The sequence below is a fragment of the Paralichthys olivaceus genome, chromosome 9, assembly GCF_024713975.1.
Source record: "Paralichthys olivaceus isolate ysfri-2021 chromosome 9, ASM2471397v2, whole genome shotgun sequence".
In the NCBI taxonomy this organism is placed as follows: domain Eukaryota; kingdom Metazoa; phylum Chordata; class Actinopteri; order Pleuronectiformes; family Paralichthyidae; genus Paralichthys; species Paralichthys olivaceus.
The window spans coordinates 21,635,444-21,660,284 of record NC_091101.1 but is presented as its reverse complement, the minus strand read 5'-3'; the positions used below and the strand labels follow the sequence as shown (position 1 = coordinate 21,660,284).

At 39.0% G+C, this 24,841-nt stretch overlaps 1 protein-coding gene across 3 annotated transcripts in view; it reads left to right on the top strand.

Annotated features, from left to right (window-relative positions):
• lingo2 (leucine rich repeat and Ig domain containing 2) overlaps positions 1 to 24,841 on the top strand; it is a 190,003-nt gene that overhangs the window by 109,731 nt on the left and 55,431 nt on the right. For all 3 annotated transcript variants that reach the window (XM_020083732.2, XM_069531880.1, XM_020083813.2), the window contains one exon: positions 2,714 to 2,800. The gene's annotated coding sequence lies outside the window, so the exon portion shown is untranslated. The remainder of the gene's footprint in view (positions 1 to 2,713; positions 2,801 to 24,841) is intronic.

The window sequence follows — 24,841 nt, the reverse complement described above, 5'->3', positions numbered from 1 at the left end:
AGGAGCAGTTGTAGTAGACTGTCAGACTGGTTGTTGTAATGACAATAATAACAATACCCAGAGCTGTAAAGGTGTTATCAATAATAACAGTGACAATGTAATCAACACCAATTATTAGTAATAATAATAATAACAACAACAATAATTATGGTTGAGTGATATTGGCAACTCCTGACCCTGCAGCTCTGGAATCATAGATACCTGCAGGATGAGGATAGAGAGTGGAAGCAGAAAGTACAAGAGAGAGGAAATAGTTATTGACTTGCAGTGGTGTAATATAAACGCACGGAGAGACAGAGAGAAGTGCTCGATGCATCATGGGAGTTCCCCCAGCAGTGGAGGCCTAAAGCAGCATAACTAAGGGGTCTGTTAGTGCTCACCTAAGCACGATCTAATAAAATGTTTTAACAGTGGACCTTACTTAAAGTGACTCATTGTAATTAAAATGTGATTAAATACTTTACTTTCCATTGTTATATTCAGGGTGCACAAACATCTCATTTTTAATATAAAGCAAAACTTATATTTTTTAATCAGTTTTGTTCTTACATATGCAATTAGCTTTACACAAAGAATCCTGCTGTTTATAAAAACTTTGTCTTTTCTCACTTTCTACTCATCAATGAGGGGGAAAAATGCCTCCAATTTCTGTCCCTCACTACACACCATACCACAAAATAAAGTACCAATTATCTGGGCGCAGGCTGTGGTAGTTAAGAACAAATGCAGATGAAGCTCTGATGTCTGTAACAACATCCAGGTGCTCTCGCATATTAAGACACCTAATGGTCCCATAATTAAGGAGAAACACTAAGAGAACAGCTATTGTCTTGATTGGTGTGCATCTTGATTCCAGTTGGCAAATGTGTCCTCATTGCCGAGCTTGTGGCAGACATGGGAACAGTTTTTCTGAGAGCAGCGTTATGACAGACTGTCCATGAAAGATCTGTAGGTACAATCTGAATCAGGGTCACTTCATTTTGATTCATGGGCTATTTTAATGCATTTGATGTTGCTTGTATATACTACAATAAAATTGCCATGCCATTGTTTGGCCTTATTTGGGCACAACATTGCCTTTAGAGTAGATCTACACGATGGACCCCAGACAACATCTAAAGTTTTTTGTGTCTTTACACAAAAAATTACAGTTTTTTTCTTTTACTCTGAAAACCACAAACATGCTCATCAAATGCAGGTTGCAAATGTAAAAATATAATTAGCTGTAAGGATATAATAAAAACATCAAACTTATTTAACTGCTAATGCTGCTAACTCTAACCAGAATTTATCAGAATGTTAACGTTGCAAATTAACTCTGATCTCAAAAGTACACCTGAAGCTGTTGGAGTTTCAAAGTTATTTGTTAAATTGATGGAGCTGCATTAAAAGTAAAGGAATCATTTTTCAAGATAAGCTTTTTTGCAGTTAATTTGAAGGACTCATTTATGCTACTTTTACATATAAAAAAAGTTATGTCCATTTCAAACGATGTAACAGCCGTTGCCCACGTACTCTCATGCATCCCTTACATTGGCAATAAATCCACTAGGGGACAGCGCAGAGTTGATAGTGGAGGACGCTGGGATAATGGACCTCTTAAGAAAGTCCTCGCCCCTGTGCCCGGGCGAAGTAATATCATATACATCCCTGCAGCAACTATTGGCTACGCTGCCCTCAAAGTTTTCATGCGGCACTGCTCCGTTAAGTCCATTTCCGTGAGCTTTCAAAGGACATGCTCAAATGCTGACACAGAATTCAATAAGAAAGCTCCATCCACTGCTAGCATGGCCAACACCCATGTCAAGAGGCGTTCCTTTTAGTATGTACCATTGGTGCCTGATATCGTCATGATAATATTACTGGGAGGCCTGCGTCAACATCAACTAATTCAATTGTCAATCTGGAAAAGTCAAAGACATTTGGCTCGCTTGTAACATCGAGGACAGAAAAAATGGGGTTATTGTGAATTCAACAAAATCTCCCTTTCCAAGCCCATCGGTATTCTGTGGCCATTGTTAGGAACTGGGTTCGGGCTTAACGAGGGGATCCAACGGATAAATGATCAAAAACAGGACGGCTATTGTCCTTGAACTCTTAATGGCGTACTAATAGCGCCGGGTGTCAAGAGTGATTTTAACAAGAGTGTCCTGAGTCAAACTTTTTTTTTCTAACCTCTCTGCCTTTGGACTGGAGGAGAAAACTGTCTCTCCACTCTCTCTCTCTCTCTCTCTCTCTCTCCCATCGTCGCATTACCAACTCAGGCACGCCTTTTGCATAATGACCACCTCTGTGTTTCCTCCTGCAGTCTGGATAAGCGCACTCATTACAGTACAGAAAGTAACGGCGGCGGCGGCCAGCGTGCATTGTGTAGGTCACGTATTGCTCGGGGAATATCAGAAAGTTCCTGCAAACTTAAATAAAAATGTAACCATGGACTCAGTGAGGCGTGCTGAGGTTGAAATAAGGAAGAGTAAACACAGTGAATACCATGGGATTTATTTAACGTGGATTGAAAGCTCAGCACGCAGCGGAGCGTCAATGTGCCATCACTTCTTGTACTATTTATCTCTGTTGTGTCCAACATGTCTAATTTCTAAGCACTGGGGTTTCAAGATGTTTGAAATTGTGATCTTTGTGTATCGATTCTCATTGTGGCTTATGAGCTTAGCTATAATTTCTCTTTTCATTTCTGCGTCTTCCCTACTTCTAGATAAAAGACAGAAAATTGGGACGACCACATCCACAGAGGAGAGAGAAGAATAGGCCATGGCTGAGGGGATGATTACTTCTCAAAGTGGTAAGCATCAGACATTTACAGTGTCTTAGTTGTTTTGTTCCACAGAACATTTTGGAAGATTTCATTATTTTTTACGTCCATCCTGTTGCTAAAGAGAAATTAACAAATAAGAGCCACTCTGGTCTCTGTTAGGTCAAGATGACAGGTTATGTTACTCACTACCTGTAACTATCTTCAACTTCAATGTCTTCAGTTGTGGACACTAGAGAAAGTAAGAAAAGTCTCGCTGAAACTTTGACCTCGAGTCAAAGAATCCTTTGAGCACATAAGCGTTCCATTACCTCATAAACCAAAGGAACTCACAGGATTGTAAAGCACCTCGTTGGATGCCAATTTCGAACTCGACCCCTTCAAGTCTTCAAGCTTCTTCAGCTTCATGCGCTGCGTGTCACCGCATTCCATTGTTGAGTCGATGTCCTCTGATGCAGCGTCAGCACACTAATCATTCCTGAATAATGCCTTGATCCCTCATAAATGCAGCCAGGACAAGCATGTCAAAACAGCAGGATGGTTGTCCTTAAAGGAAAACAGTTCCCACTTTGTCACCTTGGATTTTCAATTACATCAGGAGCACTCTAGATTTAGGGTGACGTACATGAACTCTTCACAGCTTCTCACGAAAACACAACAAGCTCATTGACTGCAAAGTACAGTAAATGTTGTGTCAGTCAAGATTGTTTCCATCAATCAAGAATGACCCACAACCCTGACCATGTTTATTAAGCTCCTTTATTATATATGTTTATTAAGCTTCAGGAAGTATTTATTTTACTCCTATGGGTCACATCAACGGGTAGGAGCAAATATCAAGGGATGGGGTCTGGTGGTTGAAGGCAGGAGCAAATTACACCCTCGTAACATTAGGACAAGAATGTGCAAAGGTGGTTGTAACTGAATATTCTAAAAGTGCTCGTAGGAATGAATGGATGTACAATTAGTAGCTATAGTCTGTGTGTGTGTGTGTGTGTGTGTGTGTGTGTGTGTGTGTGTGTGTGATGTTGGCTTCCTCCTTCACTTAGCACACGCTAAAGATGAAAGAGATATACTAAAATAATGTGGTGCAATACAGTGATTCAGTTTGAAAGTATATACTGACAGAGGCTATACGTAGATGCTGGTAATATACGCTTGAAGGGCAGCGGTTGCCATTCTCAAATGTCACATTTCATCTAATTAAAACTGTTATGATGACAGCAGCATTGTGCGTTACACTCTTAAACAGTGCAGAGCAGAGCATCCCCTTCAGGCATGTTTGTTTTGCCCAGCACGTTGAGTGCAGCTCCATCTTTTCTTAAGCCAAATCTAGTATTCACACAACAAAAAGATCAACTTGACAGGCGTTAATTTACAAGTCAAACTCCAGTTGGCGTCATCTGCCACTAGCCAAAGTTTAGTCAGATTTTAGATTGCATGTGAGTCTCTAAATATGCAAAGCGTGTGTGCATTTGCAGGCATCCTTGGGGGACATGCACATACTTGTGTGTGTGTGTGTGTGTGTGTGTGTGTGTGTGTTTGTGCGTGTGTGCATGCTTGAGCGTATGCATGAAAGAGAAGTGTGTATGCATCTGTGTTTGGGGGAAAGAAAACGACAAAAATGAAACAGAGGTGATGTTGTGTGAAGAGATGGGAGGCTGCAGACAGATAGTGTCATTCCCTCGGTATCACCATTAAATCTTAATCTCCTGGCTCCTCATGGGAGGCGCCAGCCGAGCATGGGATTGTGTTTTGCATCTAAATCAAGATGTCGTGTTTCTTCAGAGGAAGTGTTATTGAGACAAAGTTTGATGTGTCTATTCTCCTCTCCATATACATCTGGATGCACAGGCTGATCATCCAGCTGCTGCTGTTTGCACTGAAGTCTTGTTAGATTTAATTAGCTTTTAAACTGTAAAATCTCTAAATAATTAAGAGAAAGAAAGATAATAAAACTCCCAAGGGAGCGTTGTAAAGTTATCAACCACTGAGTGGACGTTTCAGCAGGTTGCATCATGGGGGACTGAGTTTCCATGACAGTCAACACCACTCAGTAAGACCGGTCTTTAAATATACACAGACAAATACTCTCTTGTTCTCTTGTTCTCTCAATTGATAATAAATAGAAAAGACATAATAATTGACAGGGATAACACAGAGGTTTTTCTCCCGAGATTAAAATAACAAGAGGGTTTTAAGAAGATCAGAACTCACCAACAAAAACACATGGAAACGAAACAATACCATTGAAAATCTCAGTTCATCAGTTAAAAAGACACATGCATGGACATATGCACACACAAACACACTAGCACTGAAAAATGAATAAGGAAAGTTACATAAGCCAAATGCTCATAACAAGCATACCCTATTCTACAATTGCTACAAAAGACACCGGAGTAAATTAGGCAGAGATATAAAATTCAAAGATCGCATAAACTCTAAGCCTGAATATAAAGCAAGTTAGAGAAGAGGAATGACTGAGCTTCAACAAAATGGGTTACAGCTGTGAATCTCATATAGTTTATTGACACTGAGTTGTTTTAATCTCAAAAGATTTTAAAGAGTAATGCATATGGAATTATAAATGCAGTTTGCTGATTTTACGAAATAACTAAATGCCAAAGAGTAGGCTGGTACACACATTTATATACAGAAATACCTGCACATTAAACAATGTTAATATATCTAGATTATAGAATAAGTAGAGAATACACCAAAGAGATTAAACAGGTCCTCTTAAGGACAAGTTTGACAATATCTTGATTTTCTATAATACTGAACAAAGTCCACGTAATTGGGCAAGTGGAAAAACTAAATCCTTGAGCAAAATGAAGAGTGATACTAAATAACCATTTAACATCTTGAAATAGTACTTCCTCCAAGGAGTACTCTGCACTCAGTATCGGAAGAACCAACGTCCAGCTCCTGTTTTGATTGATTGTTGTTTAGTTGTTGGCAGGTTTCATGTATTCTGCTCCAGTCTTATGCTATAATGTCCGAGTGATGGTGCTTCTGGCTAAGGAGCGGGTCGGCGCCTATGTAGGATCGAATATGTTTGTACTTTTACAATCCATTCATCCTGATTGTGAATTATTCACTCCACATACATCAGTCAAGCACATTGCACCCCACCAGCTATGTTTTCTTTTTACCCAAACATATAGAGTGTTCCACCTTTATAATCAGGCCTGTCTCAGGTGATGCTTCCTAGGAGATGTTTTATTATAAAAAGCAGGGATCAAAAGTAAACACACCACCAGGCCCTTAGGTCAATGAGGTGTGTTTCTTCCACATCCTCTCTCAGCAGGAAATGGCCTGTTTATCTGCACCACCTTCTCATTTTCTCAGTCGGGAGAGAACAGCAGTCAGTGCACATTGTATTTCAAAATGCCTCGCGGGTTTCCCCACAAAATTCTCACCTGCCAAACCCCATTGCACGCACCAGAGTAAAAACTCAGACAGAGCTTTTAATTATGGCTCAGGCAAAAAATATGCGTGTTTATCCAGAGGGATAACAGATTCAGATGCTGACATTTGCAGATGGTAGTTGCTTTATTTGTTTTTGTCGTTGTTTTTGTCGTTGTTTTTTTCCTACAATTTCCCCCCAATATCAATTGAATATGGTACTATTGGATCTGGCTGCACCTTTTTAGATATACAAAGGAAAAATAATCTCACTGAAAGAGGGGGGCTCTGACAGCCGCAGAGTTGTAATAGAAAGCCTGGTGCACAGAGCCCGACCACTGCGCCACCAGGCCCAGGGCAACAAGGGAGTCATGCTCAGCTCCATTAAGTCCACTTACAGTGATCATTTTGGATTTTTTATACATATTTGGACTGTAAATAAGTCATTTTTTTACAGTTTTTACAGGCCCTGTCAGTAATTTACTACTCCTCTTCACCATCTCCTCCAGCTTTCAGTACATTGACAAAGTTTACAAATGTATTTGTTACCTTTCCCTTAACTTCTGGGACTATCATTCAGACGTACCACTATTATTTTCTAGTAATCAACAGCTTAGAGATGAATTTGGCCTGGGACAAACGTGATCACTAGAAGTGGTTACCTGTACTAGAATTGTGGCAGAGGCAGCATGTTCTCTATGCAGTAAAATGCAGGAAAATCCCTGACAGTAAGAAGACTGGATTGGAGACGGGACTGCTCACTGCAGATAGGAATATTTCCTTTTCATTTCTGTCCTATCCTATAGCTGGAACATTATATAGAAGAACTGTAATTAAGTACTCCTTACTGGGAAAAATACATACAGGAAGTACATGTGTGCTGTGTTGGAATATGTATTTTATTTCATGATGATAATTATGAAATGTCAGAAATTTTACCTCTGGTCTCAAAGTGGATGTTAAAGTTGTTTTCTTTATTATAAGGTGGACTGTTGATCTGCTAGAAGTATTCTTTCCTGGTCCAGTAAGACACATTCACAAGAATGATAAACACTTTATTATCACAGTCTATTATACTTCCTGTGCTGCCCACACGAGCCATTATTCTTCATAATAGACTCACATCGCCACCAAGTATATTGATTCATCATTATATTCTCTCAAGCCTTTGGCAATGGCATTGCAGATAATGCCAAATGATCTTCTTTTGTTGTTGTTGTGCGGAATTATAAGTAGCAGTACATGTGGGATGAGTGTGCATAAATTAAGCCACTATAAAGGTAGAAAACAAAGTAAGTGTCTTGTGATGAGGCTACAACTTGCTTTGAACATCCTCATCAAGCTTCCTCTTGACAATAAAGCCCACAACTTTGAAGTTACTCTTTTAGTTGGATATGACGCTGCCGCTGCCAAGTCATTTCTCCTTTGTCCTCAGGTAATCACAAGCACCGCAGGTCCCCTCGAGTCAATTAATGTTGTGTCTGCAGGATTTTTAGAACACGTGTCACATCCTTCTGAGGGGCTGATTTGATATCTTTGAAAGAAACTAGTCATCTCTCATTGTTATGGCTAACCTGCCATTATCTTCTGACACTGTCCTCAGAACGCTATTATGGACTGATTAGGGACATGCCACCAGTGATCAGAATTTTTGGCCTTGATTACAAAATATTCACCCCTTTTGTTACTGTCAAGAATGATCAAGAGGAGACAAGGTTTGCTAAGTGAGCGAATGTGACTGAGAGCGCCATCATCATCGTCTCTCTAACACGACGGCCCCCTCATCTCTGAGAGAACATATTAACATGCTGCCGCACTGTCATCCCCAATGCCCTACTTCGACCAGATGGGCCTCATTCAGGTCTTTCACAAATACACAGACGTGAAGACATCTTAAATGTCAGTCTCCATATCACCAAATCCATAATTAAGAATGAGCTCGGAGAAGGACGTGTGCTTTTGTGCCCTTGATATGATAGATGGTATCATATCAGACGATCGCAGATTGAATTAATAAAACCTAATGAGCCCAGCTTGAAAAAGGCAATGACAAAGATCAAATTATTTGTGGTACGAGTACTGTGATAAGTATCATACTAACAACAAACATTTAAGTAAAACTACCATGATTTGTTGGAATGCAAAGAGCATAAATAATGCATATTACTTTAAGTCAAAACAATTAGCTTTCCTTGTCTAGACAACCATGCTGTAACACGTCTGTAAACTTTTCATATGACAAAAGCACAACATGTAATCTCTTCTCCAGGAAGTGTTTGTTTGGTGTTTAACAGGCTGAACTTTCATTTGACCGAGCACAGCTACATATGCACAGCCACGATACAGCAGATCTGCATTATTTACCAACGTTAAACTAGACTAGACGTCCTCACAGGGGGAAACAGTTTGTCTAATGATTTTCAGATTATGTAGATGACAATACCTCAACATATAGGTCTATAGATATTAAAAATAAAACACAATGTAAACTACAATGGTACTGAAACCAACAAAATCTATTGAATTTCAATTGATCTGGATTATTATTATCTCTATCAATCTCTAAAACATAACCTCCTGGAGGTAAAAAAAATGTATTTTATCCCTGAATAGATCAACATTTACATTGCAGATATAATTTCCATGTTCTTGTCTATTTAATTTGCGGTTTCTCATGTGTTAGGTCAACTGGCCCTCCATGTTTGCACTGGCCTTGGTTACCGGGCCAGTTGAGCTGCCTCTGCTCAGCCTTTATATAAATGCAAACCGATGTGCATGAAAGAACTGCAGGCTTGTCAGGAGAAGGTAGGGAGGGCTAACCTTTGAAGATAAGGCAGGTGAATAAACGAGGGCAGGAACTAGGTGTTGATTAGATGTTCCCATTCAAGGCTTTGTCCTCTCATACAGACCACAATTATTGCAAACTGTAATAACAGAGTGCATTGTGGGAAATCAAAGGCTAAGCTCCCTGCGGCATTCTCTCTCTCCCCCCCCCCCCCCCCCCCCCCCGTGCTTGTTTGTTTTTTTTTTCCTGTTGTTTTCCATGCAGGAAACGCAATGCTTCTAATTAAGTCTTGGAGGGGGAGAATGAGGCGTCTTAGTCGGCCAACAGTGAGCGGCTATCGCAAACTCAACTTCAATGTTTAATTTATGTGTGCTGTATTATTTATGGATGCCGTGATCTGTGTGTATTCGGGGCTTTATGCAACCTTTGGGTCTGTGCAATGTTTGTGAGTTTGGGACAAAGAAAGAAAGAAGAAATATGAAATGTGAAGCAGCGTAATGAGTCCAGAGTTATTTCAGGGTCAATGTGTCTGTCTGACGGTTATCTGTCTCCTTTTCCATCCTCGCCCACTGAATTATACATTCAGTGTACATTATGTATTCCCCTTAAATATACATATGTTCAGTACACAAACACATGCACACACTTAACCTGCAGCATAAGGGTATTTGTTGTTATGTACATTCTCAGGAGGATTATCCTTGATTCCAAACCTGACCTCTGTACCCACTTTAAGATAGAAACCATGATATGTTGTTTTGAAAGCAACTATTGATTTTTAATTGAGGAAACCCACTTAGAAAACTCAGTGTGTGTATATCTAAAACAACTCCCTCTTTCTCACACATAAGCACATCTTCCACTCACTCTATCTGCAGCAGGAGATGAGGTGATGGGGTAATAACGCAGATGTCTTTCAAACCACAAGGACCATGTTTATGTTCCCTCCACTTCTGCCTTTAATGTGCAGTAATGCACCAGGCACAGCAAACTGAGGACTAAATCCACGCCTGGACAAAATGGCTGGGATCAGCAGGTGTGAGTGGAAGGGATGGAGAAGGATGTAGGGGTAATAAATATTTTGTGAAGCATTTTCTTACAACACAGTTAAAAAGAAGCAGGGATACCAATCATTAGTAAGAAGGGATCTGGCTGTACACAGATAGATGTCATGCAACCAGTGCAGGCTCCATATTCAAGGTTAGTTAGAAATGAACATTTGAAATACAGGCTTGTTTGAAAATAATATATCTGCAGAAATACTCTAGATTTGATTGGAGTATACATGTAGTATACATAGTGTCATGTCCTAAAACACCTCTTGCCAAACACAAGCACCTGGACAGCTTGTGTGTTCAACTGAAAGAGTAAAACGTTAATGCACATTATAGTGCAGCATACTGTATAATTCTTATAGCATAATAATAATAATAAGTAACTTAATAAAGTATTTATTTGAACGGCTAAAAAATACATATTTTAGCATCTTCAACAAGTCTTTAAGAAGAGACATGGTGTTGCTTTTGGTTTGGTCCAGGTCCAGTGCAGGTGAATATAATGGCTGGCAGAAAGGGCTGATGGGTAAATGGCCAGTGGAACAACCGTAATAAAACAAATAGGCCTGTGTCATGCAGGAAATTAGACTGAGAGGAGCAATGCTGCACCTGACGAGCATACACCACTTTGAATAAGGTGATTGAGAGGGAGGCAGTTTCCTGGGCAGGAGCAGTGGACCATCATCGTTCAGTCTCACATATCCTATGGCCCCGGTCCAAGAATCTCTCTCTCTCTCTCACACACACACACACACTGTTCAGTATCCATCAGGCAATAACTGTAGTTGTACTGAAAAAAACTATTTCATAAATGATTTGTTATATATTTAATGGTTTTGGTATCGACTGCCAATTTTTTGGGAACTGTGACAAAAGGACTATGAAAGAAAAGGAATGGAAGAGGAGAAAATCATATTTGAGAAACTTCTGTCACACTTGCATTGATATTTTTGAATGAGTTATGTCAAGCAATTATCAACGTTTTGCTTCTCGATTGACTGGTCGAAGTAATCATAATCTAAACTTTAGATCTGCTCCTTTGATGAGGCCACAGTCTACTAACGTTAGAAGGCTACTATAACCCGATTTCTCTTGAAGAAGACAGGTCAACCAATAATCTGAGTATTGCTGGTTTGGGCCCTGGAGCTGACAGAAAGGTGTATTTCTGAGCTTGCAACCAGAGGGTATTACATCCACCATCCACCACCAAGTGCCCTTGAGCAAGTGGCTGAATTCAGACAACTGGGGCGCTGCACTCCAGCTGACCCTGCGCTCTAATCCCTCTGATGAAATGCATATCCATTTGTATGTATAAGCTTGGAGGGCTATGCAAAGAGATTGATCCTTGAACTATAACAAAGACAGAATTGATGAATATATTGTGGTGAAAAGAGCACACTCACTCTTCAATCTCCACAAGGACCGAGGTACTCGACAACTTTGCATTTTTAAACAGGTGAAGGAATCTCTTCCTCCACCATATTTCACGTCATGAATCCTCTTTCTTTTAAAATGGACTTAGTGTTCAGCCATTTACAGGGAAATATATGATGCAGCCAGCTCATAACACCGCATTTTATGTGTTCAATTGGGAGTCGGAATGGTCTTGAGTGATGGGCTCAGTGAGGGAGTGGACTTCATTTTAACGCCTGACTGAAGGTGAACCTGACCCCTCGTGCATGTGTGAAGGACGGTAGACTCCAGGCACTGTAGCATAAGCCTACACAGCAAGTTCAGTGGCTCTGAGGGGTCATTACCCCAAGGAGATGGGCTAGGAACCCTGCCAAGCAGAGGCCATTATCAGTTTGTTGGTACAGGTGATTATGGTTTACTCTACCATAAAAATCATATAGTGCACTCAGTCTAAACTATACTTAGTTCCAGAACATGGCACCTGCTGTATATACAGATATTATATTTATGTTTATTAGTAACTTCCCATTTATATCCAAAGGGACAGTTCACCCAAATGACAAAAAACATATGTCTCCTCTCACTCTGAAAGAATATTAATACACTAGACATATTGTCTTTGTTTTCAATAGACAGACATATTTATTTTTGAAGCAAATATTTGACTTTTAAGTCAGTAGCCTTAATGAAAAAGCAAAAAATAAAGAAACAAAAGAAGCCTCTTTGGGAATAAACAGGAACAAATGTGGCATTTAGAAAGTAGGCAGTAAATAAGAAAAGGCAAAGCATGCTGGGAAGCAGAGGGGTGTGAAGGAATTGGCCATTTGTCAGCTCGTATAAGGTCACTGTAACTTGCAATCGGCAAAGTAATTGACTGCAGTCACGATGTCGAGACTGAAACGCTGTGGAACTTATAATGATGTTACATGCTTATTATCTAATTTCCAAACAAATTAATATCAGGTCCATCATCATAATTAAGACATCGGCGCCTGCGAATGGCAGAAGAGGCGTCAAAGGGCAAATAAACTCCCCCAGACGCTGCTGTGAGGAATTCTCTATGAACAACGCGCTGTTTAATTTTTTGGTCAGACGGACATTAGAAGCTAATCAATGTGTCTGGACATAAAACGGACTTGAGAGGGTCGTGGGATATCAGTATTTATGGAACAATAAGTGCTCTGTTTCTGGTCGAAGCCCGAGCTAAAAGGTTAAATTTGTGGCATCTGTCTTGCATGTGGCACATAGGCACAGCTGTGGGTAGCTTTCTTAATTAAGTTTGCAGTGCTTGGATGAATGCGTTCGAGATAGACCCTAATTGCTTTTATACAAACGTTTTTCAGTCTTATAGAGGGGTACATGGTGAGTGCTTGACTGCAGTAAAAACATGCATTGTAAATAAAATCATCATGCACCTGACATTATGATTAAAGACATTCAGAATGGGTCCGTATTGCTTATTTATATTCATCCACACTGTCTTATGATTCCACAGTATATGAGCTCTTTTCACCAGTATTTCCACAAACATGTAGTGTCACTATAATGAGATGTGTCAGAGAGCAGGGTTTTTGTTTTACGGGGCAGCAAATATCCATACAGCTGCACAATGGAGATTACTAATTATTATTACATATTGTGGAGGAATTATTACCTGCTGTGCTTTCCCCTCCTGGCGAGTAATACATGAAAGCCACATTCACAGCTTGGAACTATCTGAGAGTGTTAGGGAATAAAACGAACAAGAAGTTTTTGTCTGTAGAATTTGTATTGCCTGCTATCGTACATTGTAAGCGCTGTCTCTGAAACACAGTGTGTCATTCTGTAGGAAAGTATCCAAATTATCTTCTTTTTGACAGCACGTCATTTATATATATATATATTGAATTATTGTGATGGGGACAAAAGAGTTGTCTTGTCATGTCATCCAGAAAAATTTAAGTGAACATGAAAGTCAAAGCAGAATACCGAAGAAATTATCAGTTTACTTTGATCTGTTACTTCAAACGTGCTGCACACCTCTTGTGATAATTAAGGTCTGTCTTTAATGCATCCATTCAACCATTGTTAGCTTAATTAAGACAGTTACCCACAATCATGCCTTTACGCCACATGTCTGTAAGATGCAGCCGACGCTTTCAGCTGTGGAAACTGTTCCTGACAGCACATAAGTCATTACGCTGCATTACATTCATATATTAATTGTAAGTCCATACACTGGGATTTATTCAATTCCTTATCATGAACTGTAGCTATAAAGATGGACGACACATCTCCTCAACTTCCTCTTATTGCACGAAGATGAAGCTAAAATATCCTGCGCACGATGCCACCACCTTGTGCTGCTGGTTTTTAGCATCAAATAACCAATTAAACCAAATTTTTAATTTGATCAATTTCTTACAGACTCGCATGAAGGAGGCGGGGCTTATGTCCGTTTTTGGCGATCAAGACTTCACTTCACCATTATGTCATCCATCTTAATGAACTGTCTCCGATCTTCAACAACATATATAGCTGCAGATTAGTTTTGGCACTATAAGGGTAAGAAAGAAGGGAGAATATCTTATTTCCACATCTGTGTGTTGGAAATACATTTTTTTTTAATATCCAGCATAAATAAACATGTCATAACAAACTTAAAAGACTTGTTATGGACTCATCAGGCATAAACAACTCAAATAAAAAAATTCTCCTGAGCGACGAAATACTCAAATCAGCAGCTTTTTTAAAAATAGATATAGGTTTAGAAAGGCATCAATGATCATACAGTTAAAAGTTCACTCTGCTGTACTCATCTACCCATTCACCACCACTAAACATTCAAATGGATGCAGAAAAGCTGATTATAATGCATCACAAACAACAAATCCCAATTAAGACCATGTTACCTGTCATTGTTCTAGACAATGGTTTCATGATGCAGTTTGGTTCACAGCTATTTTATTCCAGCCAGTAGTTGTGATTTTTCACTGTTGTTATATTTCCATCTATTCCAGGAATTATTTAAGAAGACAGGCACCTTCCACATTGTCTGTGCTCTTTTGGTTGTTGTGTTTTTATTGACTGCTCTACTGCATCAGGACAACAAATCCCACAATTGTCCCTTGCTTGATTTTAGTAAATCCCACTGTTTTGATTGTGTTACCAATTTCAACAAGACTGCAGCTGTCAAACCAAGCTGCCATTTAAAACTGTCACTTGGTGGAGCATTCCTGTGTGCACCCTCGTCATCCTCAAGGACTTTATAACTAGCTGCATTCGTGACTGAGAAGGATGAATTGCAGTGGTGCCAGGCAGCCTACTCTCTATGGCACCCTTATCTTTCAAGTTGTCTTTCCCAGTCTTGCTTTAATTAGATTAAAAGTTCTCTGCACCTCTGGGGAGGAGCTGCAGGCCTGGGCTGGGGCCTGAGCCATTGTGTGTAAAACTTTTTTTTTTTTTTTTTTCCATGCTCAAATGCTGCCAGGGCTTTTCAGTTTCCCTGCTGGGGTGCTTAGGTTGCTCAAACTGTGCTCGAGTCAAATATCATGCAAACATGTTGGGATTGGCAACGTTTTAAGGTGACTCAGTGTTTAAAATGTGTTTATGAATCAGATTATTCAATTTAGCTCGCAAAGGACGATTTATATATATATATCTATATAAATAGATATATATATATGTGCATTTTAAGGTTATACATAACTTTTTTAAAACAAGCTTTGCCCTGCACCTCTCAGACCCTGTTTTGTGTTGCCAGTGATAAATGATCTGATTAACCATGAAGATGTAATTACAAAGTTTGGGTAAGTTTAAAGTCCCAGAAAACATCCACGACATTTCACTATGTCATGAAAGATTGTGTCCAGTTCAATTGTACTTTTTATGCATTTATTAACATTTAGCCGGTTTACACTAAGCCTCTTGAGTATAAAAGCTCTAACGAAATGGTACATGTATTGAACTCAATACCATCTCAGTCTACAAACCACAAAACCTGTGACTTGTTTTAATATCTCTAAACCTGCATACGGTTCCGTCCTGTTTTTATGGTTAGAGAATACACTTCTCCAACACAGTGAAACTTCTTCTGTCCAGTCATCAGGATGATGAACTCCGTCTCTGACCTCTGTATATCATTGGCTTTGTTTGGCACATTGTTCTCTGTGAATCCCGCATGATTCTCTGCATATTTATACAGTAGAAAATTGTATTGTTTGGTTTGCATCGCAACTGTGACTTGCATATCTTATTCTTATCTTATATTATTACATAGTGAAAAAATGCACAGCCCACCTGCACAAAAGGCACATATACTCTTCAGCATTCAACTTACTTATATCACATATAAAAAGTTAATTATCTTAGAATTGTATTACTTTTTCTACTTATGACTCCTTATAGCACATTGAAAATATACAATAGAACAATGGCACCCAGAGAGTGAATACCTCCACCAAGGCCAAACAGTCCCCATGTGAAACCATATTTTAAAGTCATTACTTCCAGATCTTTATGTGGATCTGCACTAAATTACACACACTCATCAAGATCCATTAATTATTTTTTCTTGCATTGTTAAAGAAAGTGTGGGGGGGGGGGGGGGGGGGGGATCCTGGATCTTCTTGATCTGGAACTCACTCGTAATTTAAATGGGTTCTTCCATAACCATTGTAACATCTTTCCACTAAGTGTTGTGTTAATACGTCCAGTAGTTTTTGTGTAATCCTTCTAACTAACACATAGATAAACAAGACATTAAATATTTTAACTAATTTAAGATAAAAATCTGCCTTAAATTAAAAGTTAAAGGAAAAATAATATCCTCAGTATCACAATAATTCTAAATGTTTGGATTGATTGTGTGGAAATAAAAAACTCAAGAAAGATTTCGGTCTGAGCACATTGACTTTTTGATGTGTGAGGAATCTGGAACACCTTTTACAACTAATGCCATTAGACACAACGCAGGTTCAAACCCAGGCCCCCGCTAATGTATTACAACACAGAGACACGATGCCACATGATGTCTTGCCCCTGGGAGAAGTTGTGAGGTGGGTTGGTGGGCGGCGTACAAATTAGATGTGTTGCAGTCCAAATGACCGTTCTTTGTTTAGATACTAAACTTCCATAGGATTTTTCATGTGAATTAATGTGACAGTGATTTATTGTGATGCAAATCAACCCAAGTCTTATTCAAAGAACAGCAAAACCCTGAAGGTCTCCATGGCTGTCGAGCCCCAAAGGAAATCATGCTGCATTAGTTGGCATCAACTCAGGAGAGCTCTTTTCACTTGGATCTGTATTTCAGATTTGCAGAGGCTTACCAAGTAAATATTTGTTATTGAGGGTCATGAGAATTGGCCCCTGGTGGTCAAGTATGAGCCTATCTCCATTATACATTAGTCAAAATGTGTCAACACCAATGGCTTTCATTTCTCACCCCAATTACCAAATGTGCAACGATGTACAAGTTATTGGAAAATTCAAATATCACAATTGTTTTTAAATTACATTAATTGCAGCTTTTTATTTCTAACAGACTGAAACCAGAAAAAACATTTTTATGTGTGAAGCCTGTTAAGAAAAGACCTGATCCAAAATCAAATCTGAGACTGTGGCACCTTATTTTCACATGTAAGCACTTAATGAAACGGTCTCGCTGATGAAGTGTGTTTTTCTGGGACTTGGACTTAATAAAGAGGGATAATGTTGAAGATATGGAAATGTGCTTTTGCTGGAATTGCATTTAATTGAATACGGGAGGGGGTTGGAGGCAATTACACTGCAGTAAGAAAACAAATAGAAATAGGATTTTAAGATAAGCAGAGAGGTATCAGAGGACTTCTAACAGGCTGAATGGAGATTGAGGGGCTCCAGCGAGCTCCACCGTCCAACCTGATGATTAATAACTTGATAATGTGGCCCACCTGCTCTCCACCGCTCAGATATTGTGCTGACAGCAGGAAGACGTGTGTGCCAGTTAAAGTAGTCTGAACGAAGCCGGTGACAAAGCAATATTTTATTTTATTTATCTTACTTCTCCTGCTATTCATTGCCACTATTCATTATCCCAGTGACAGCCGGAGCCAGAGCACACACTGATATGTGGGGAAACGAGTTGTAAAGTGCAGGGGAATGTTCTGAGCCAGACATTTCCATTCATTGTGAAGAGAAATCCCATCACATTTGAAGTTGGAGAAAAGGAAGGAATAAAACGAAAACATGTTTAATGCCCTGCTGTATTGATTAGATTAGGAATATTTATTTGTTTCCCAAACAGGTTTCCGTTGTCTGAGTCAGCCACCAGCCTGACACCAAACATTTCAAGTGTATTAAAGGAAAGATTCAGCAAAGTCTGGAGTGATGCACGTGAAGTAGATGAGCTGAGTGTTGTCGGTAAGAAAGCTGTCATGGAAGTGAGGGAGCAGTTTCTGAGCTGATTCTGATGGGTAGATAAATAGAGAGATGATAAATAGAAAGATAGATGGATAGATGGCTCTGACAATAACAATTTAATTGAAATTACAACCACCAACTGAGTGTTTTTTTTAAGAAGCAGATATACCAATCAAATTGAGATAAATGAACGTGCTCAGTTGTTTTGAAGGAAACATCAATTTATCTCGGCTGCTGTTTGTTCCTTCAGTTGATTAAAGTCTGAACCTCATCACTCTGTTATTTAACAGTGATTCATATGAAAATAATCAATGTTCACAAGTTACTCAACAACCTCTCAGTCGCACAGAAAACTTGCCGAATGTGTTTGTGAAGTATTTGTTCCCCCTTGTGTGACCGACCCAAAGCCTGACCTCAAGTCACAGATTAAACAATCCTCACAAATGTGCCTTTTTTGCTCCTTGGGACAAAGAAGAAAAGATAATGAGTTCTGGGGAGAGATATCTTTTTTCTTTTGGCACTGTCGAATGAAATCCCCGAAATTGAAGGCATTTGGCAGCACATCTCAGTGTCTCGAGCTGTATCTAAGGGAAAAGGGAAAAAAATTAGCAAAAGAGTGCGACTTGACCTCGCGCTGTGTCATTGCGACCGCTTGGTGTTTATCTTTGTGTATTCGTCAGGATTGAGCTCATTGTTTACAGGATTATCAGGCATCCATGCGGACCAGCTATGAATGCAAACTGTGATCATGTTTCTGTCCAGACAAAATGAAAGTGGAAGACCCTCACAGATTACCAGATGCTGACCAGGGGTGCTGGTCATACCACAGCGAGAAGCCACGTTGTGCCAAACTCACTCCAAAGCAAATAAAGCTCAGTCACTCTTTAATTACTGAATTAAGAAACATTATTCGTTTTAAAATCAACAGTGTTTTAAAGATGATGTATAAAAGCGTTAAGATTTAGTGAGATAAGATAAAATATTCAGCACAATACGTATGTCACAAACTGTGCTGAATACAAACTGTATATATGTTATCTTGGGCTGTAGACAGTAGTTTCCAAAATAGGGAAAATGCAAAATGCCACATACATTAAGTGGTGAAAGAGAAGCAGGAAGCAAGACTTGTGTATAGCACTGTTGTATGTGTGTGTTCTTTATATCAATGGTTTAATCGTGAGTGAGCAGAGATGAGAAACACCGAACAACCGAAGAGGGGCGATGAAAACTGTGAACGCTGCTTTGCTTTGGACAAAGACGTGGCCCTTTTACAGACGGCTTGTTAAAGCTGCAGAGGATGAGTCAGAGAGCAGTCCCCTAACATGAGCCCTTGTTGTTCGGAGTCCAGTCTGGTTTCATCTTGTCAGCCTTGCTCAGGGCAAGTCAAAAAAAAAAAAAAAAAAAAAAGCTGCTGCTGCTGCACAGGAAGTGTTCTCTATGTTCTCATCTTGACATTTTCCTCTCCATTAAATCACCTGGAGGATCCACAATAATCTTCTGCACCGAGATAAAAAGGAACCATTTGTTTTAACAGAACTATTACCTAAATGAAAAATGACCCTGCCCTTCAAATCAATTTTTATTCAGACACAGCCATTTGCAATGTTTTAGAGTATATACTGAAACGTATGAGGATGATTGCAAACACGTAGATACAGTTGCACTCAAGTTGACATGAAGGATTTCTGGAGAAAATGTCTAAAATGGCCGAATGAGTAAAAAGGCCCAAATGAAGGAACATTTTTGATTTACATTCACTGTGAAAGTAGCGCAATGATCAGATGACAACAACAACTTCATCATCTCTTTAGCCCAGAGCCTTGGCTGTTACTGAAGCATGAGCAGGGCGAGGGAGACGCAGAAGCACCACTTCATTATCCAACAGTTACAACAATATAAACTGCAGTGTTGAACTACGACATGATGCTTTTTGTCCTGTGTATTACGATTTCAATATCCTGAGGTGACGTTTGTGTATCTTTCTAAATAACAAAACTAAGCTGTCTTTGATATTAGTTTATTTTTCAATAAGTTCAATTTGACTCATAGTTTGATAAATATATGAGTAAATGTAATATTTCACAGATGTTGATGAAGTTTGATAAGGTTCGGCTATCATTGACTTGGCTGTTGTATGTTGCCATTAAAAAGATGAGTGAAAAGTTGCACACAGACCGTCATCACTCTTAGTTGTGGTTATGAAACAAAACCTCTGTTCAGCAGAAACACAGTGTTTTGGCCAAAGGGGGAAAATGATGTGTGACCAATCTTTATTTCTTTATTTCAGTGCAGCACACAAAGAAATTCACGGCTCGGCAAACTTCAGCATCGTGTTTTTCATGTCGTTACGGAGCCTTTTTTTATGTAAATGTGTAGGAAAAGTGGAAAGCTTGTCCTCAGTGATAACATATTCCATAAAACAGTCCTTTATATGTATTTACAGATATGTATGATATACTTATTTTAAACAACACAATCACAAATGTCTGTGAATAATATACATATGAACATATTAACAATGTGTGTTTAATATTTGAATTGCACCACAGTAGTTATTGAAGGAATGGCCCCATGTTTTCCATCACATGTGGATCAATAGTGAAGCCCCACCAAGGCCTCTCAGTACCTGTGTGTCACAGATTGCAGGCAGTTAATATTTCAGTACAGTGGAGCTGCATTTGGCGACAGCCCTGGAGTTGGGTCAGGTTAACAGGACTGTTGCGTGCCAGTGCCCAAGAGAGTCTTCAATATTTTATTGCCTTTTCTCCTTGGCTTCCTCTTCTTTTAATTCACTTTAGATTGAATCCCCATTTTTATAGTTTAAAAATAAGCCTATATAGAGACTCTGTGCTGAACTAAGATGATGTTTTTATTTATATATATATATAAATATAGTGTGTGTATGTCTCTATGTACATGCTATGTCAGCAATCTCTCACAAAATGCAGGACCTGGTGTATATTTTGACATATTGCTTTTATTTTTTATTTTATTAAGCCATTGTGTGGATATTTCAAAATTGTTCCTTGTCAGCTTTACACATTGCCTGTTCCCATAAAGGGTATAAAAAGTTCATGATTCAGCAGACAGGTAATTTACAGTAAACTTACAACAACATCGTCTTTACAGTCTGATGCTTTAAAACCGAATTATACTAAAGAGACAAGACACACAAGAGGAAAATGTTATGGAGGTGATTTTAGGCTCGTCTTGGAAGAAGTAGATGGATTGGATTCAATATAAACGTTGATGGGCCCAGTGGCAGATTTTGATTTGTAAGAAATGCAAACCTGGGGACACACATCATTGTTGCAGCCTATATTGTAATCTAAGATAATAAAACACCTGAATTATAGAATTAAATCTTGCTTAATGTAAATTTAATTGCTACTGCACAGTTTTCAAAAACATTTAAAGTAATGTTTAACTTTTCATGCTTCCATTACATTATATTATTTTAGGAAGATTTAGTGAATCCCCCAAAAATGAATCAAATGATTCTTACATCCCTGTTCTTTGACTTTTGCAGGTAAATTATAGAATGTTATTTTTTTTTATCTAATCTAAAAAAGCTATATTTTAATCAGGCCAATGTTTCCTCATCGACACTGCCCAGTAACATTAGCTGCTGAAGTGCTCATGTGAAGTCGTAAAAACCCAAAGTGACAGCTCGGATCATTTGGTTGACCTTTAAGGCCGTTCAGACACGGCAGCTCAGAATGTGGAGACGAGTTGAGTCCTTTTTCAAAGAAATAGTAGCTTTCAATGACCTCTCGATAGGAGGGCAAGACATTGGGGCAACAGTAACAGGATGTTATCAGGAAACCTGTAAAGAGCCTTGATTTTCAAATTAAGCCCCGTCCCATAGTTACAGGATGTTATCAGGAAACCCGAAGGGCCTAGATTTTCAAAATAAGCCCCCCCCAGCTGTGAAACCCGATAGGAGCCTTAGCTTTGACCTCTTGATTCCATTATCGGCTGACACCTTATTAAAAATGTCAAACTTGTCAGCCTTAGTCAAAACAGAGTTAGGGCTTTGATAAGTAAATAGTATTTATGAGGAACCTGTAATTTGGGGAAAAAGCTTTTGTGATTCCATGTAAAGATGTACAGTTGTTACAATATCCAGGCCTATAATGAAAGGATAGGAGTCTGTACAAATCCTCCCCAGAGTGTAGATTGTGGTAATGGCAGAGAGCCGGCAGGTGAATGATGGAACCTCATTCTCAGCTTATTGTTGCAGGACACTCTGAAGATAATGGTGGTGATGGATTAGGAAGTGGCCCATGCAATTTGCAATTTGTGCTCTGTAACACAGAAAGGCAGGTTCGACAATAATATTTAAATATCAGCATCCACCAGCTTAACGCAGGAGGAGTGCTGGATTGGTTTGACATGGTGTTTCGACATGGTGACATTTGAAATGTATGAACAGAGCTTGTTTTTTTTTTTCTTTGGATGAAGGAGGAGGCAGAAAGAGTAGAAAAGTGAATGTTAATAAAAAAGTTTAAAAAATATATAAAAAATTGACATCCACAAAAACGTAATAACATCCAGGAGATCCATTGTATTTCAATTCCAAAATGGACACCACTGTGTGAGCCGATGATCGACATTAATCTTTCTTTTTGTTTAAATATCCATGCTTCCTCACTTGCTTTGTCTGTGCATGGTATATAGCTTTAGTAAATGAGAAATGCACATTTATCAATGTTCCCTTCCTTCAAAGCTCTGTGCCGCTTGTTCTTTGAGGGTCGTGGTGGAAGCTTGAGCTAATCCCAGCTGACATTGGGTGAGAGGCGGGATACATCATGGACAGCTAGCCAGCATATTGCAGGACTTGTAGGAGGAAACAGAAAGACCCCGGTCAAACTGGGACATGAACAGGGAACCTTCTTGTTTTGAGGCAGTGGTTAGCACCACCATGTCGTCCCATCATTCCTCCCGTTAATTCAATTTATCATATCTTCACTGTGCTGTTAGAAAGAAGAACAGTATAATTGTACAGTCTTATTTAAAAACAATACACATTAGACAAAAAGAAAACATGGCTTCCTCTTAGACGTAGTGGTGTTTATATAGGCCCCGGATGAATAGTGTCCCATTGGTTCCCACCAAAAAGCAATTGGTGCTTGGCCTTATTTGTTGTCCTTTCAAAGTAATGTCGCACAGCAAATTGTGTACTAGAATGCAGTGGGGGTGAAATGAGATGAAGAGGAAGAAGAACGAGGAGGAGGAAGTGACATGAGCGTTGCCCTAAATTGCTATTGATTTAGTTGTTTGAACCTGTTTCTTTAAGAGGTCCAAATTCAAGCAGGAGCTGAGGTTCAAATGAACGAACTGTCACACACAAAGTGACGTGTGTCACACCCTGTCATCCCCTTCCACTCGTCCACTTAGAGACAACTGGGAAACATCGTGGACATTTGCACTAAATTGTCAAAAACATATCAATCACTCTTTCAGGGGTTGCTGAGGAAAATGCTGTTTACTTCTTTATAATTTAGCCCTTTGTCATTGTTTTTTTTATATATTTTCTAGAATATTATTCACTTATTGACAATGACACAGTTCAGAATAGCCTCTGTAATTGAAGTTATCTCGCTCAGAAAAAAGATTTAAAGGCATTGATTCATACACATTACTGTATTGTGTATTTCCACAAATATTGATACAAGTACATCTCGACACTCACTACCTGTTATAACAGTTATTGACAGAGATAACAAGTGAGCCTCTGCCTGCTTGGAGAAAGTGGACAATGGCAAATAGCCTTTGATCGATTGTGGCGTCTGATCGATAAAGATGCCTCATAGTTTCCAACAAGGAGATCACTTGAACTATGGAAGGCTGTGGTGCTTTGATTTATATGACATTGAGAGCTGAGCAGCAGTTTGGATGGTTCTAGTAGTGGCCACATATCCATTTAAAGCTTGAAAACAAGGCATGTAAGCTTGTTTTGATTGAGCCAAATACATTTTATAACAGGGTTTCGGAGGCTCCTTAAAAAATCTTAAAAAGTCTCAAATTCAAATCGACGAAATTGAGAAAGTATTTAATTTGTAAGTGGGAGCGTTTAAGGCTGATGGGAAAATGTTCACACACAGTGTTCTACCATACCAACGTCTTTAGAACACTGCCACCAACGGGTGTGAACTATTCATGTCGGCAGAGCTATGGAACTGCAAAGAGTCCTGCAGTGCCACAGTAATGTTTAGTCATGTCAGTTGTAGTGCTGGTACCATTCAACAGCAGAGTCACTTAACACAATCAAGCAACAGCAAATTCAAGAAAGAAGCAGTGTGAAGCATTGGGACACAGTCATGTATCTTTTAAGATAAATCACCGTCATTACAGGCTGCGCACAGACGCTTAAGTTAGCTGTGATGCTATCCAGCATTTATGGACTCTAACGTTACACTTTGGCAATTCTGGTACGTAGCCTGTGTTTATCCCTCCTGCCCTTCCTGGCAAATCACAAATTTATTTTGTGGTCATGAGGTGATTGTAAAGGATAAACGAGCACTCAACATAATTGTTGTGTCATCGTCATCAAAGTTTTATGTTCCAGTCAATAAAGCTTTATCGGAACATATGACCACAACGTTCTACAACAAACAAACTAATAAACAAACATAATAATAATATAATAAGAGTAACAACAACAATGGTAATAACAATGATTATTGTAATTGAACAGGCTATTAGCAACAAAAAGAACATTCGTGTGTCAAAAAATCATTTTCAAAACATTTCTTCTAATGTCCTCATATTTTGAACACTGTCAGGAAGTGTTACCCTCACTCAGTGTTATTATTCTGATATTTTATTACGTGTATTAAAAGGTTTAAATAAATCCTCTTTTCTATCAAAGAAATAGTTTTGACATTTTTCAGGTCTTCAAAAACATTTATTGAGGTCTTAAAAGTATTAAATTTTACTTTTAAAATGGTTCAAGAACCTTGTGTAACTGCACATTTGTTTCTGTTGTATTTAGGGAATAAAAGGTTTGTCATGTTTATTGTG